The 15,655-nt window shown below is 32.4% G+C and overlaps 2 long non-coding RNA genes across 3 annotated transcripts; one reads left to right on the plus strand and one right to left on the minus strand.

Annotated features, from left to right (window-relative positions):
* Nucleotides 1-6,498: 6,498 nt before the first annotated feature.
* On the minus strand, nt 6,499-13,246 carry LOC125610288. The gene is made up of 3 exons (XR_007340346.1): nt 11,513-13,246; nt 9,567-11,298; nt 6,499-8,252 (listed from the first exon to the last, which is right to left on the minus strand). It is a non-coding gene; the product is annotated as an uncharacterized LOC125610288 (long non-coding RNA).
* Nucleotides 13,247-13,802: 556 nt separating this feature from the next.
* LOC106424016 lies at nt 13,803-15,420 on the plus strand. Of its 2 annotated transcripts, XR_007340347.1 has the most exons (3): nt 13,811-14,494; nt 14,590-14,693; nt 14,793-15,420. It is a non-coding gene; the product is annotated as an uncharacterized LOC106424016 (long non-coding RNA). The 2 variants fall into 2 exon arrangements; XR_001284778.3 differs by having other exon boundaries at nt 13,803-14,693.
* Nucleotides 15,421-15,655: the final 235 nt, after the last annotated feature.

Below are 15,655 nucleotides of genomic sequence, written 5' to 3' on the forward strand. Positions count from 1 at the left end.
CCAGAGGATCCATGGGAATCTTCTTCTAGTCTCCACAGAAGAGTTCTGCTTCCGACTCTCTGTTATTAAGTGATAAAAGTTGAGAAAAACCGAACTGCGAGAGAAGCCCCCAGGAGGAAGAGGAAAACCTGATCTCTGCCACGTTTCACGAGCTGGTTTACACTGGAAAAGAACATGACATATACTCTCCTCGTGCATACCACACCTCGTACATGTAGTATTCAACGTAATACCCCGAGTACTGAGACGTTGGCGTACCGCCAGTGCTCCTGATAAGGCCCTCCACATAAAATGTTTCAGTTTCGGTGGAGCTTTAGTTTTCCAGAGGTTGTTCCAGAGTTGTCTTTCAAGCGGAGGAAGTTGCGAGGTCTGATTAGACTGTCTATCCTGAAGGGTTTCTAACAGTTTATAACTACTTCGAGTGTTGTAACTCCCATTTGCTGAGAGAGCCCACACCATTGAGTCGTCCATGGTTAAGGAGAACTTAGTTTGTAATACCAATTCCACATCATCTTCATGAATAAACTGACGTACACGGTCTCTATTCCAGGAATGGGTGGGAGCATCAATGAGGTCCCAAACCTCCATGGTGAGATCAACAAGAGTGTCCTGTTGGTATCTAGGAGGTCGAGGAATATCTTCCAGGAGCCAGTTATCTAACCAAACCTCAGTTGATAGTCCATTCCCAATGACCTGCTGGAGACCTTGTTTGAGCAGCTCTCGACCATGCAATATACTTTGCCAACCATAAGAAGGGCGTGTTCCAACTCCACAGTCTAAGAACTCAGAAGTAGCAAAATAACGATGCTTCAGTATCTGTGCCAAAAGGGAATTAGGTTTGTCCCAGATACGCCACACTTGTTTACCTAAGAGAGCCTGGTTAAACAACTCAATATCATAGAAGACCAAGCCCCCTGCTAGCGGTGCCTTTTAATTAACGCATTTGTTGACTCATAGTCGACCCGTTTTGTCTGAAGCGTTGCTTCCCTTAATTATTAAAATCCAACATTGGTTTGGGGAATATGATGCAAAGACAAAATTCTAAAGCCTTTTTAGCCATAGTTTTGAAAAAAGGAAGCAATTGAAACCAATGTATGAGAGGGAAGCTAGCTAGTGACTATCGTAATGGCTAATTCAAAAATGGAAGCGTTATCGTGATGGTTAACTTGACTTTTGGATTATGACTATGGCATCGTCTAGAAAGCTTACATCGACAATAGAGCGTTGATAATCGGTCCAGAACTGTGAGGAGTGTTGACGTAAGTATGAGTATGTCAACGTTCCTAATTTGAACATTCCTTTTGATGTACAAATCTATGTGATTTACAAATTAATTAGACATATAATGATAAATATAAGCTCTGTTTCCGTAAACTGATAAAAGGGAACAAGTGAAATTGCTGTTTACAAAATGGTACAAAGGCATTTGGGTTAGTTAAATTTCAGAGTTATCTTCATATTGCATTCATTTATATGATTGTCATGATGGCCCTATGGGAGTCCTCAGTCCAAGAGTGTTAAGACATTTAAGACATTAAAGATAATAGTATAATTCACCAGACTGGCGACTTGAAAAGCATGAGACGATATATCCACAGATAGGGGGACGGATTGGGTATCCGGGCAATTTTAAGTTATCCGGATCCGGATCCTTATCCGGCAGATCCGTAATTTTACTATCTTTAACAAGATCCGGGGTTCTCGGATATCCGGGTGTTAGATATCCTTCTAAAACTTGTAATATCCGACGGATATCCGGATTTGGATCCTTAAAATAAATAAAAATAATAATAATATATATATATATATATATAAAATATTAAAAATAATTTAAATATAAAAACATATATAATGTTTTAAATTCTTTCTATGTATAATATTAAAAAATTTAAATAAAATTTATATATACAGTATATTCTCTTTAAATTAATACTCTATAAATTAATATACACTAAAAATCTCTATAAAATAATATAATTTTATAGTCCCAAATTGAGTTTTTGGTTCAACTAGTATATCGATAAATTAATATCTCTATAAATTAATAAAAAAAAATATTGTTTTGGTGTAGTCCCAACATTATTAATTTATAAAAGTTTCATTGTACTATTATAAAAATGAGAATATATTAAATTAAATTAATATATATATATATATATATTACTATTTTTGAAATAGTTATTAATAAAACTTACGGATCCAGATATCCGGACTAAACAAAATTAAGATATCCGGATCCGGCTTTGACGGATCTAATATTTTACTATCCGGATCCGGATTCGGCCCCTCCGGATATCTGGATTTTTGGATCGGATTCGGATCGGATTAATCTCGAATCGAATCCGGATAAAAGTCCCAGGCGTAGATATAGGTAGTTGAATTGAATGTACTGTGAAGCACACAAATATACTCGACTTCTCATACAGTTTATTACAAACTTAACGAATACTGCAACAAGCTTTAAAGGATATATCCATAGACTTTATTTCTAGAATTGCCAACTTCTAAAAAAGTGAATTTAATTACGTTTTTTTTGGGACATCAGTGAATGTAATTTTAGTGAGCAGCTATTACCATTTGGTTTGACTTCATTTGTTTATGTCGTTCGATGTATCATGTAGCTTTCAACTTTGTTGTAAAGGGGGTTATGAATTTTTTTGTTCATGCGCTCCACTACGTCCGATAGGCATCATATTTTGAACACTATTAAGCTGAAGGGAAAGATCCTACTAGGATAGGACTAAAAAAGTTTATGTCACAAATATAGATTTTAAGGATCAAAATGACCAAAATGTTTCATTAGAGAGGTTAATATACACTTATACCCTGAGGGTTAACTAATCCAAACTTTAAGATTTAGAGTTAAGGGGTGGGGATTTGGGATTGAGATTTAAAATTTTATAAAATAAAAATTTTAAAAATAGTTTCAAAAGGTATTTTCGAATTACAAAAATAAAATTTGAAGAAAAAAAATAAAAAACAAATTCGAAATAAAATTTATAAAAAAGTACGAATTTGAAAATATATAATCTAAAACTATAAAAAATATCTTTTTAAATTTGTTTTTATATATCTAGAATATTATGGTCCTTTTACCTATTAAATGAAATATTTTGGTCATTTTCCTCCTTGTGGTCTATTTTGGAGAATTGCACTGAGCTAAATGTTCTAAGCATGCAGGGACTAAAAAAATTAAAAATTATACTCTTTTTTTATCTTAGTATAGTCTTCTCAAAGAAAATACAGACATATAAATTTTCAACTTCTAAACTCATTTTAAAACTCCGATAATCTCATGAAAGCTAAAACTAAAACTAAAACAAAAGTATTTTAAATGAAAGAAAAGATATTTGACTAATTTAATTGTTGCAACCTCAAGAAGCTGAAAGAAGACATAATAGGCTTTGCATCTCTAAAATGTGTGTTTGTGAAATTAATCTATTGGTAGGTTTTGTTTTGGTTTTTACACTAAAAAAGTTTAGTTGCACATTATAGGGTTTCATTTGTGCAAAATGCTCTTAAATGGTATCAAACTATTATAGTACTACTAAGAAAAAATGATTGATTGGTGAAAACTTTTCTGATCCCTTTCTCTCTCTACCTCACCTTCTTCATCGCGTGTGTCTTATCCACCGTCGTACAGCCGGCGCGTCCACGCGAGTGCCGGGGTCGGAGGGGTCTCTTTCTTCCCCTTTCTCATTTCCTCTTTGCTCTTGACTTCCTATACCTTCCTTTGCTCGATATGCTTGTGTTTCTAGATTATGGCTCATGGAATCCAGCAGAAGCTTCAGTCGCGAGGAGATGAATCATGGTGGAGGTGGCTCCTTCTACGGACCTGCGGCGAGGGTTAAGTGAGGTGGAGAGGTCGAGAGTCGGTTTTGGGTTTATGAAGAGTTTCGTCTTTCCCCTTTCGGATATCTTCGGTCGTCGTCGTCGTGGAGTGGAGGTGCTGAGTCTCGTCACGGACAGGTTTGTCGGTGTAAGCAGCTGCAGATCCTGTGTTCTGTGTTTGTTCGGTGATGGTAATGGTTGCTTAGGTTTTTTTCGGGTCGGAGAGATTCTGGTGCCCACTCGCCGTTGTAAGGAGTTCTCTGGTCTTTGTTTAGATATGGAGGCAAGGCTGAAGGCGGATGTAATTGTGGTGAAAGTGTCTTGCTTGATGCCTCGTGCGTGTGCCTCTGGTTACACTTTGATGGTCGTCTATGGCCTTGAGAAGATCTCTAGGTGCACCACATCTATTTTTGAGCTTCCGCTTTCGGCGTCCTGTTTAGTTCTCTTCGAGAGTTTAGCGACGACTTCACTTGAGGAGTTAAGTCTATTGTTCTTCATCGTGGTTCAATCCTCTGGCTCTGGGGTTGATTTGTTAGCGCTTAAGGAATTGGTCCTTTGGTTCTCAAAGGCCATGGATGCATAGACGTGTCTCGGGAGTCATTAGCCGTCTACGAGCCAACATCTCGTCAAAAATCACATCCCGGCGCTGTAGTGTTCTATGGTGGTGTAGCTGACTTTCTTGCAGGTTGAGGGACTGCTTTACAGGACGTGGCGTTGTAGACAACCCGTCTTTTTTACAGGTTTCATTGATGTCTAAAGCGAGTATTTACTCGTTTTGGGAGCTGGTTCAGGCGTTGTGTGGCGCTTCGTTCATTCCGGCTTTGGTGGCTTTTGCAAGGCATTGGTATGTACTTGAACTCTCCCATTTGGTCGTCTAGAGCTTCATTGACAAAGAAAGTTATGAGTTTGGAGATCATCGGGAACTGCTACTCTCGAATTGTCAAGGGAACTCCCGACATCCAAAGAAACAAGGAGAACCTCACTTTCCTGAGAGTCACATTGATGGTTGAGAACGGCTTCCGATATCAAAGGATTTCAAAAGACAATCTAGCGGAACATGCCAGGTTTAGTGGGTGGACGAAATTAGGCTTGTAATAATTAGATTTTGACATTTTGTTCAAAATTAAGCTTGTAACCGTATCTGATTCCCGATTCCCCGGGCAGATTTATATATAAATATTTTTTAAAAAATGATTGTTAATACATAAACAATACACCACGGCACTACCATAAATATAGACAAAAAATAATGTATTAATAACTAGAGAAATTGCCTAAACTACCACATTCTTAATACAACTATTTACTTTCACTTTTAAAGAAGTAAACTAGATTTCCACCCGCACAACCGTGCAGGTATATATTTTCACATTTATATATATAAATATTTATTTTACATAATTATTATATATTTTTAATTTTACTCACATATTTAAATGTTTGTATAATAATATCAAATATAATAATTTTATAGTTTCCATGCATGTAAATTAAAATCATCACCTATATATGTTGCTTATTATATATTTGTCTTATTGAATTTGCGTTTGATTACTAAACTAAAATTTTTAATGCATGAAACAACATATATGAAAATAATTTTGTATTTAATTTATTATAATCATGATCCGTAATTCAAATCGCTAGATTTTTTTAGTAATTTTTTAATGTTTATTAATTTTATATAATAAATTACTGTATATTAAAAAGTTTAAGATAAGTTAAATTTTTATACATGTATTATATAGTTTACTAATATCAACCCGTTCTACCAATATATTATATTTTTAGCATAAATATTTTATATTTATGAAAATAAAATATGTTAACTTATCAATTTAAAATACTTTTATCATATTTTGTTCAATATAACATTTTTATTTTAAAATGATAGATATTATTATAAAATTGATAAAATACGATATAATTTTATTTTTTTAGTAACATTTCATTACTAATTACAAAATTAGTTGAAAATATTTATATTCAATTTATGACAATTAAGATCTTGTTATAATCGTTTTCAAGAGATTTGTTAGAATTTTTTTTTTTTTTTTAAATAAAAGATATAAAAGATATTATGATTAAAGTAGTTAAAAGTATTATGTATATTAGTATTAGTGATATACATTTAATATAAAATTTAAATGATGGTCCAAATAAAAATATCACTATAAAAAAATCATGATTTTTATTTTATTAGAAAACAAATTTGAAAAAAATTAAAATTAAAATAAATATTTATTTCTAACAAAATCTTTTAAAATTATTAGTAAATGTATTTGTGAAATTAATTAATTTCATTTTATTTAAATTTTCGTTTAAAAACCAAAACTATATTCAATTTTAATTTCTAATTATATTTTATGATAATTTAAATTAAAACTAACTAATTTTGAAAGTAAATTTAAAAAGATTCTAAGAAGATTTTAAAAAGATTTTGTTAGAATATTTTAAATATATTCATTTGTATTTCAAAAAAAAAGATAAAGATATTAAAAGATATAATAATGAACTTATGTTAAATATGATATTTTTTAGGAATGGTCCAAACTAAAAAAATCACACATGAAAAGAAGTCATGACTTCTGTTTTAATATATAAGATAGATAGTAATCTACACTTAGGGTTTAGATTTGAAGGGCGAAATTTTAGAATGTGTGGTTTAGGATTTAAATAAATATATAAATAAATACATATTTAAAAAATAAAAATTCCAAAAAAAATTTAGAATTTCAAAAAAAAAAATTTGAAAAACAAATATGAGAAATTGCCTAAACCACATTTCATGTTTACCTTAACCACATTTATCCTCACATTTAATGAGATAAATAGACATTTATAACCCTAAAGTTAATTAATCTACATTTAGAGTTTATAGTTGAGGGGTGGAGTTTTGGAATGTGAGGTTTTGGATTTTAATAAATATATAAACAAATACCTAAAAACTATATGAACTATACGAATCACATGACAATATCTATGAACTAATATGTGTTATGTTGGTAACACTATTATAGTTTCAATAACCATAAAAATGTATTAAACTTGTGACCTGACAATTCCCATAATGCTTAACATATTTCAATGTGTTTTCTCATGCTCTTTAATATACAATATTGCATTTTGAATGTATATGTGACTGCAAAAATATTGACACTCGGGCACCACCAATCTTTCAAGTTTAGTAACAGTAGTGGTTTAGCCGTTAGGCTGAGGAGAATCATCTATTAGTACCGAACACATAAATTTATTAAACTTAAATTATGTATTATAAATGTTGGAAATCATTTAGCATGTTTAGGATGAGCTTCCAAAAGAAAATATATATGTTGTCTGGTGCATATCACATAATCATCAAATAAACCACACCTAAAATTTACTCATATAAACATGTAAATCATCAATAAACCATTGAAATGAAAAAGAATAGAACATGTTTGTAGAATTTAAATAACATTTCAGAAAAATATTCATAAGAAAATTGAAATATTGAATAGAACTCTCTGTTTTTTCCCCTATCACATATACATAGACACACAAACTTCATCATATAGCAGTCTTGCATGTGCTTTTGTTGTGTCATCCTATGCCACATCTACAAGCGACAGATTCCATCAAGTCCTTTAATCTTGCCGATGAGATTTCTTAGTTGGCGACTGTTTCCTATGGAGATTGGGAATATTTTCAACCATACTTTTCACATACAAAGAAATTCCATAGCTCAAAGTTATACCTTCCTCTCGAATAAGGAAATCTTCAGAAACCATCTTAAGCAAATCATTATATTGAAGATCTTCTTCTAAATTAATAAACGATATAATCATGTTCTTATCCACGTAGAACTCCCTCTGGAAAGTTTCCTTTGAACTCCATCTTTCAAGTATCTTTCAAGTTTAGTAACAGTAGTGGTTTATCCGTTAGGCTGAGAAGAATCATCTCTTAGTACCGAACAGATAAATTTATTTAAACTTAAATTATGTATTATAAATGTTGGAAAGCATTTAACATGATTAGGATGAGCTTCCAAAGGAAAATATATATGTTTTCTAGCGCATATCACATAATCATCAAATAAACCACACCTAGAAATTACTCATATAAACATGTAAATCATCAATAAACCATTGAAATGAAAAAGAACAGAAAATGTTTGTAGAATTTAAATAACATTTTAGGAAAATATTCATAAGAAAATTGAAATATAGAATAGAACTCTCTGTTTTTTTTTCCCTATCACATATGCATAGACACACAAACTTCATCATATAGCAGTCTTGCATGTGCTTTTGTTGTGTCATCCTATGCTACATCTACAAGCGACAGATTCCATCAAGTTCCTTTAATCTTGCCGATGAGATTTCTTAGTTGGCGACTGTTTCCTATGGAGATTGGGGAATATTTTCGACCATACTTTTCACCTACAAAGAAATTCCATAGCTCAAAGTTATAGCTTCCTCTCGAATACGGAAATCTTCGGAAACCATCTTAAGCAAATCATTATATAGAAGATCTTCTTCTAAATTAATAAACAATACAATCATGTTCTTATCCACGTATAATTCTCCACTACACAAATAATCCCAACCATCTGACAAAAACTTGTTAAAAAGATCAAAACCAAATCTTCAAAAGATCAACCAACTGTGAATCATAGACATTTGAACTAAATCTTCCAAAACAATTCGAAAAAGCGTGTCAGAAAATCTTAAAGCAATCTTTTTTTTCCTGGATGGCTATCTTAAATTTGGACAAAGCCTTCCAAAACTATTCAAAAAACATGCAAGGCATCTTAAGACAATCCTTGTTCTGGATGACTATCCTAAATTTAAAAAAAGTCTTCCAAAACATTTTAGAAAAGCGAATAAGGCAATCTTAAGGCAATCATTTTTCAGGATGACTATCCTAAATTTGAACAGTCTTCCAAAACCGACAAAGCAAAATGTAAAATACAACATAACACGTAAATCTTAATAATTACTAAGCCAAAGCAAATTGCAATGTTCACTAGCAGGCGTGTGGTAAAGCATCAAATAATTTTGATATCTAAATGAAAACATGATATCTTAAGACACTTAATCGAACCATATTCAATTATAAGAAGAAGAAACAAAATCATGAACTTAGTCAATCGATCATAGTATCAAAAAGCAAAACAAAAAAGGATGATCAATAAAAAAACTTAGGGTGTACAATTACTACTTGATCAAATTACATAGAGAAACTATTCCCATCGCAGCCATGACGAGAGAAGACATATACATGCACTCAAAAATAAAAACCCATAAGCTAGATAAATCAAGAAGAACCTGTAAATTTTGAATTGTTTTGGATGGTTTAGTGCATCCACTTTTCATGTGTTTTAGATTGTTGTTCACAAAATAATCTGCTTCCTTTGCAGCCAAAGTGAATCTTACCAACATTTTCTTATGGTATCAATCAAGCCTGTAAGGTTCCTAGTGCTTTACTATATCTCTGTCTAATGAAAGCAATTCAAACCTATTCAAAACAACAAAAGCAATATAAACGACCAGTAAGAATGCAAAACAACAGCGCTACTAGATACCTTTAAACCAAAATCACAAGAATCCATCAAAATGGATCATCGCATAAATGTTTCATCAAATTGAACATTGAAAAAGTAACATCGATACCATATACCATTGAGACGGAGAAATCCGAAATCTATGTAGTATAATTGTCAATCGAGATAAAAATCCATGGATCGAAGATACCTTTAGAAACAGAGACGGCGGCGCAGCAGTGGAGCTGATGGAGACAGATGTGATGACTGACAGCGGATAGATGCCGGCGAAGATTAGCGACGCCGTAGATGATAACCAAAGAGATGATCAAAGCCAGATAAGAGAAACTGTCGTCATCTCGTTATCTCTTTTACTTTTTCCAAAAAAGTTATAATGTAATTACACAAAGAAATGGGTAATATAGTAAATGCTCATATTAATGAAACCTAGTTTGATGATTTTGGACTTTGTAGTCCAGATTGAGAAGAAAAACTTGGTTTAGGGTTATTTGAGGTCATTTCTCTTTATTTTTAGAACTTTACATGCTTGATTTACTTATTTCTTCGTTAGAACAAAAGTTATGTATATTCTCTTTATTGTTTTCATATTTATTTCTTGATTTCATTTTTGCAATATATAATCTCTTTATATTTGTTTTTTTTGTAACTTAATTTTTATATTTGTAAAAAAAAATTCCTTAAAAACTCCTCTCTGTCAGCTTTCTATCAACAAGTCGTTACTGCTTTTACCATATGCGGCTATGTCATACTCAGAGTTTTGAGACATTGTTGACTATCATATGCGCTTATGTCAGAGTTGTTTCCTACCCATTAATTTGTATTATGGATCATTTAATCTAATTCCATTTGATATATAGAAAACTCTGGCCAAAGTAGTGTAATAATCTACAAAAGTGCAAGACGGGTCTGATAGAGAAAGTGATACATACAAGTACAATGCTTTATTTATTTTACAAAATACTAAAGCAGAAACAACAAAAAATGTCTTACTAACTATCTTTCGAGTTGAATAACATATCACACTCAGACGGAAACACTAGTCTAACACGTTCCTAGATCTATCCACGACCAAAGACACCCGTATGACCCCTCATGACCCCTAGCACTTATGCTTTGTGTCTAATCTCATTCAATACCAAAACCATTATGATGCTTACAGCCTTCTTTTGAGGTGGTGCCTAACCTAAGCCACGTTTCTATCTAGTTACACTAGTAGATTCCGTGGCTAACCTTAGCCAACTTCCCAAAAAAGAAATATTCTCAAATGTCACTTATGGAATATTTCTAAATTTTGCTCAAAACTTTTTGGAAATCTCCCTTTGGTGATTTCCTTTTTATCTAAAGTAAATTATACCTTGCTTAGCTTCCAAGTAGGTCAGTTCTAAGTCGACTCCAAGTCCAGTCTTCAAATCAGTTAGACGGGTTCTCTTCACTTAACACTTCTTGTACTACTTCATATATTGCTTCACCTCTGGTACAAGAACAACTTGGGGAGTTGTTTTTCTTCGGCTTCTAAAACTCAGTTGTCATTGCACTAACAATCTAAATGCACTTAAAACTAATGTAATAATCTACTGCAGTTGAAACTATAAGATGACTCTGATTATCAATCTAAATGCACGATTCCGAATATTCCAAAGCTAGGCCCGAATTAAAGAACATTTTCAAGATTTGTAAACGCAAACTCCAGTTGCAAATTCCAAGTTTTGTAGCGCCATCAAAATTCCTAAGGCTTTTATATATTTTGGATACGTGACACTCAAGCACATGTTTCGTTTTCCTCCATCAGAAACTCCACACAACACAGCAAGTTCTCCAATAAGTTTGAAACTTTGATTTATAAACTTGCTCCATGTTCAAAGGAAAGAAACAAATCCATACCTGTCGATCCTCGGAAAGTAGACAATCTTCTCATGCTTTTTCTTCCAAAACAAGTTAATATTAGGTCAGGGTTGGCAAAAGCGCGGTGTTGATAATATTAAGGAAATATGATCCAAGCAACAATTCACAGAAAATTTGTGATTTTTGTCGTAATAGAGATATTGGCACGGCTCAATCAAATCAACTGACCCAAGAGAAAGATAGAGTGATTTGATTCGATTCAACCGTACCAATATCGCTACTTAGAAGTTTTACCTGTTTAGTAGATTCACAAGCCATATTAATATGCAGAAGAACTGGAGAAGGCGACTAAGAGTCTAAGATAATGGAAACGTATGTGTTGATATTGATGTGGTGAAGGTGTATTGTATATATACAACTTGAGGGGTTAGAAAATAAATTGGAATGGTTGATACGTCAAAATCCATGATGTATGAATTTTAGTTTTATAAAAAGCTTTTCTCACGTGGACTTTTATTCTTAGTGACAGAACACAAGCATGTTGGTTACGGTAATACTGGGGATGCTGATAATGATGATAATTACCTAACGATGAGATCATCAAAGCCATTTATTTGATGTCATGACTTTGCATGATGATGAGAAAGCAAGTAGAGGGGAGGTGATAGTAGTTGAAGAAGGGTCCCTAGGAAGAACTTTTTGAAACTAGAAAACAACACATTAACTAATATGTCACAAAAAGTCATATACGTATGTATGACATCTAAATCCGGTTAACAATGAGAACGTACTTATTTAAAATTATAAAATTTGGGATGTAAGATATGGCCAGAAAGATTTACAACCTGTTCAAGACTTCAGATAATCAGTGGCGGATCCAGACAAATTATTTGACGGGGACATATAATTAATATTAATATTAGTAATATAATAAAATATATAATTTATTAATAAATATTATAGACTGTTAATAATAAAAAATAAACAGTTTTAAACTGTCAAAACAACAATTCACTATTTTTATTCGAATGCTATAATTTTAAGATTATATTTAAAAAAAAAAATATTATCAGTTACAATACTGTTACAACCAATTTGGAATTATATAGAAAATGTCATTGTTTTATACATATAACAACAGTATGTCAATGTCATACATATTTTTGGTCATAATACCTCAAAGAACTAAATTCTAAAAATTAAATTGAAATGAATGAATTGTTTATCATCTAAATATTAATTAGAATTGTTCATTTACTAATATATATTATTAAAACAATGAAACGTGCTTAAAAAAATTGAAATTTAAACATGAAATATAATAGAAAAAACTATGAAAAAAAACAAATAAAGAAAAGATATGCTGAGAAAAGTATAATAATCAAACAAAAAGTAGAAAATGCTACTATAATAGCTAAAAAGATAGAATAAATGTAAACGTGTAACCACATTAATTATACAGCCAAAAGAAGAAAAAAATACAGAGAGGGGGCTTTGAACTCGGTAGGTATTCGACTTATCAGGGACAGCTTTGCCAATTGTTCTACCAGAGTTGAATGTCAACATAATTACTTAAGAAGTTTTATAAAGTAGTCGGGGGCACGTGCCCCCGTACACAACACTGTAGATCCGCCCCTGCGTGTCACAAGCCATAGACTTAGTATATGGAGCTAGATCGAGCAGATCCAGCTTGTTTATGACCAAATCCCTTTATATCCGATCTACATAGCTCATGTCCATTCTGGTGTGTTTACTTGTGATGATGACTCGTTACTAGTCACTAGAAATGTAAATAAAACTGAGTCTCAATGTTCAAAGCTAGAGTGCGTCGTCAAGAAAAAAAGAGCTAGAGTGCTAAAATTGCAATAAAAACAGTGGAGACATATGCAAGGAAGATGTTTCAGCAATGTTCAAACCTTTTCTATCAAGAAAAACATAAATTTGCAAAAATAAAATAACACTTATTTTGAAACAAAAATTTTACTACTTCCTCTGTTTCATAATACTTGATTAAAATTAAAAAAACTATATTTAAAAAAAAAAAGTATTTTAAAGATATAATTTTAAAATCAGTTAACCAATTATAAAAAAGACTGTAAAATCTAATTGGTTGAACAGTTTTCAATAAAGTTAAAGTTAACCTTAAAATCTCAAAACTTCATGTAAATTGAAATAAAATAATCTTTCTAAAAATCATCTATATTGAACCGAATGGAGTATAAAACTACAACTAAATTAAAACAAAAGAGTGTATATTACTCCCTACGTTCCTAAATGATCTATGTTTTAGAAAAATATTTTGTTTCTAAAAGATCCATATTTTATATTTTCAATGTATGTAATAATGGAAAATTATAAATTTCAAAAACATTAATTGTGTTTACTGAATTTTGATTGGTTAAAAATCATAGAAAATAGCTAAACACAAAAAATCATACATTTATTATCAAAATTTTAAGTGTTTTCTTAATAAGTGTGAAAATTCTAAAACATAGATTATTTAGGAACAGAGGGAGTATTATTTTTTAACTCTTCTGGTGGTGTCAGTGCTCCTAGGGATCAACTCAAATGTTATTGAGTTGCCTCGAGCTTCTCAACTAAAACTGTCAAATAGGTCGGCTAATCATCGGTCATCCGTGTCTAAACTAAAATCCTACTATATAAAAGAGACTATTTTAAGAGCTTCTAAGAAGTGCCACATGGGCAGAAATATTCTTCACCAATCAATTTGCCAGGTCATCGGAAATCATCCGAGTAACCAAATCACGTCACGTCAGCTTCGCTAAAAAATTCCCTTCTACGAGTTTGCTCATAAAATTATTGGCCCGATCCTAATAAACTATCGACGTTATTGCTTGGGCTGATTGGGCCCATTATCTTTCTCCTACCCCTTCCAACAATATGTCGTCGTCGCGTAACTGTAAACCTAAATTCCAGGACTCTGTAAATCGCCTTCGTAACGGAGCATCAATTAATGGACTTAATGATCATTAAACCATTCTTCCCACTAATTTTCTTTCAGTTCCCCTTCCTCTTTATCCACGGGTATTTTGATAACCAACTCCTATAAATAGGAACGTCGTCTTCTTGCAACCCATCCCTCTCTCCACCTCATTCCTTAATCTCGCTGTTAAATTCATGCTCAACAATGGCTATCTCCTACCTCCTCTTCTCCGACTTGAAATCTAGCGTTGTGCTAAGATCGTTGATGCACATGTTCTTGGCTTTTGGGAGGCTTAGATCTTGGGAGTGGACATGCTGCTCTTAGATGAAAAGGTAACCATAGTTAAAATCCTTCGTCTCTGATTTCTGTTTTGACTACCTGAAAATCAGCAGCCGTACATTCATCTTGATTTCACTTTCTCAAACAGTCCACGACTCATCCAAGGTTCCATTAACCACATTGCCTAAGCAACCTCACAAGGAGAAACCATAACGTCAGACTAATATTGTGTACATGGAGATATTCAACCAGGTAAGGCCGAAGAATTTTAAAATCTTAATCATTCATCTTGATTTCACTTTCCCTAATTAATACACTGAGTTACTCAATAGTTACTACATGAACAAATAGGAGATGCAGCAACTCTTTCTACTATGGAGAGCTAGAACTATGGCAGCGAATAGTAGCTCAAACCACTCGCATTTTTGTGAGAATTGCAAGTATGTCTTCCTGAATGTTTAGTAGAATGGTGTACTATACATTAAATACGAGAAAACCATATATCTTATTTAGTTAACTAAGGTTAAATGGAGGTATAAGGTAAGGATATCATTTTCGAAACAGTAGAGCTAATACAAATAATCCAGTGAAAACATGCTGTCAGAATGTTTATTCTCATGTATAATATAACTTAATCCCTCATTTTGGCATATTTGCTACCAACATACTTTTGATTTGAATAGGCAAGAAGCATTTCCAGAATCCTGTGATACAACATAGAAAGTCCAAGAAGTCCTTAGAGGTTATGATCTTATATATAAAGGCTTTTTGCATCAGTGATGCTCTCCAAAGTGAACCTACATAAAATTAACCAAATGACTGTTCCTACGAGGATATTTCAGTCAGTAGCTTTGATTGTGCAGAGCAGTCTTTATTTCATATAACACCAATGTTGTTTAGCGTGTACAAAATATTTCTCTTCACAAGGCAATGTGTAGATATTAACAATTAAAGAATTTTCTCTCTTTGTGATGGAACATCTAAATGTGTAGATATTAACAATTAAAGAATTATCCTTTGGGAGAACGGTAAGCATGGCGTTCCACATCTAAATCGAAGAATAACGTTAAAAGTTTGGAAACACCAAAGTAACTACAAATACTGCAGGAGAAACATTCGTCAGATTGTTCATCCCACGGCTTATCAGCCAATAATTTGTATTAACTTTCAAATTTGTATTAAACAGACAAATATGCACCAGTTTCCCTATATCT

This window comes from Brassica napus, chromosome A6, assembly GCF_020379485.1.
Source record: "Brassica napus cultivar Da-Ae chromosome A6, Da-Ae, whole genome shotgun sequence".
Lineage (NCBI taxonomy): Eukaryota > Viridiplantae > Streptophyta > Magnoliopsida > Brassicales > Brassicaceae > Brassica > Brassica napus.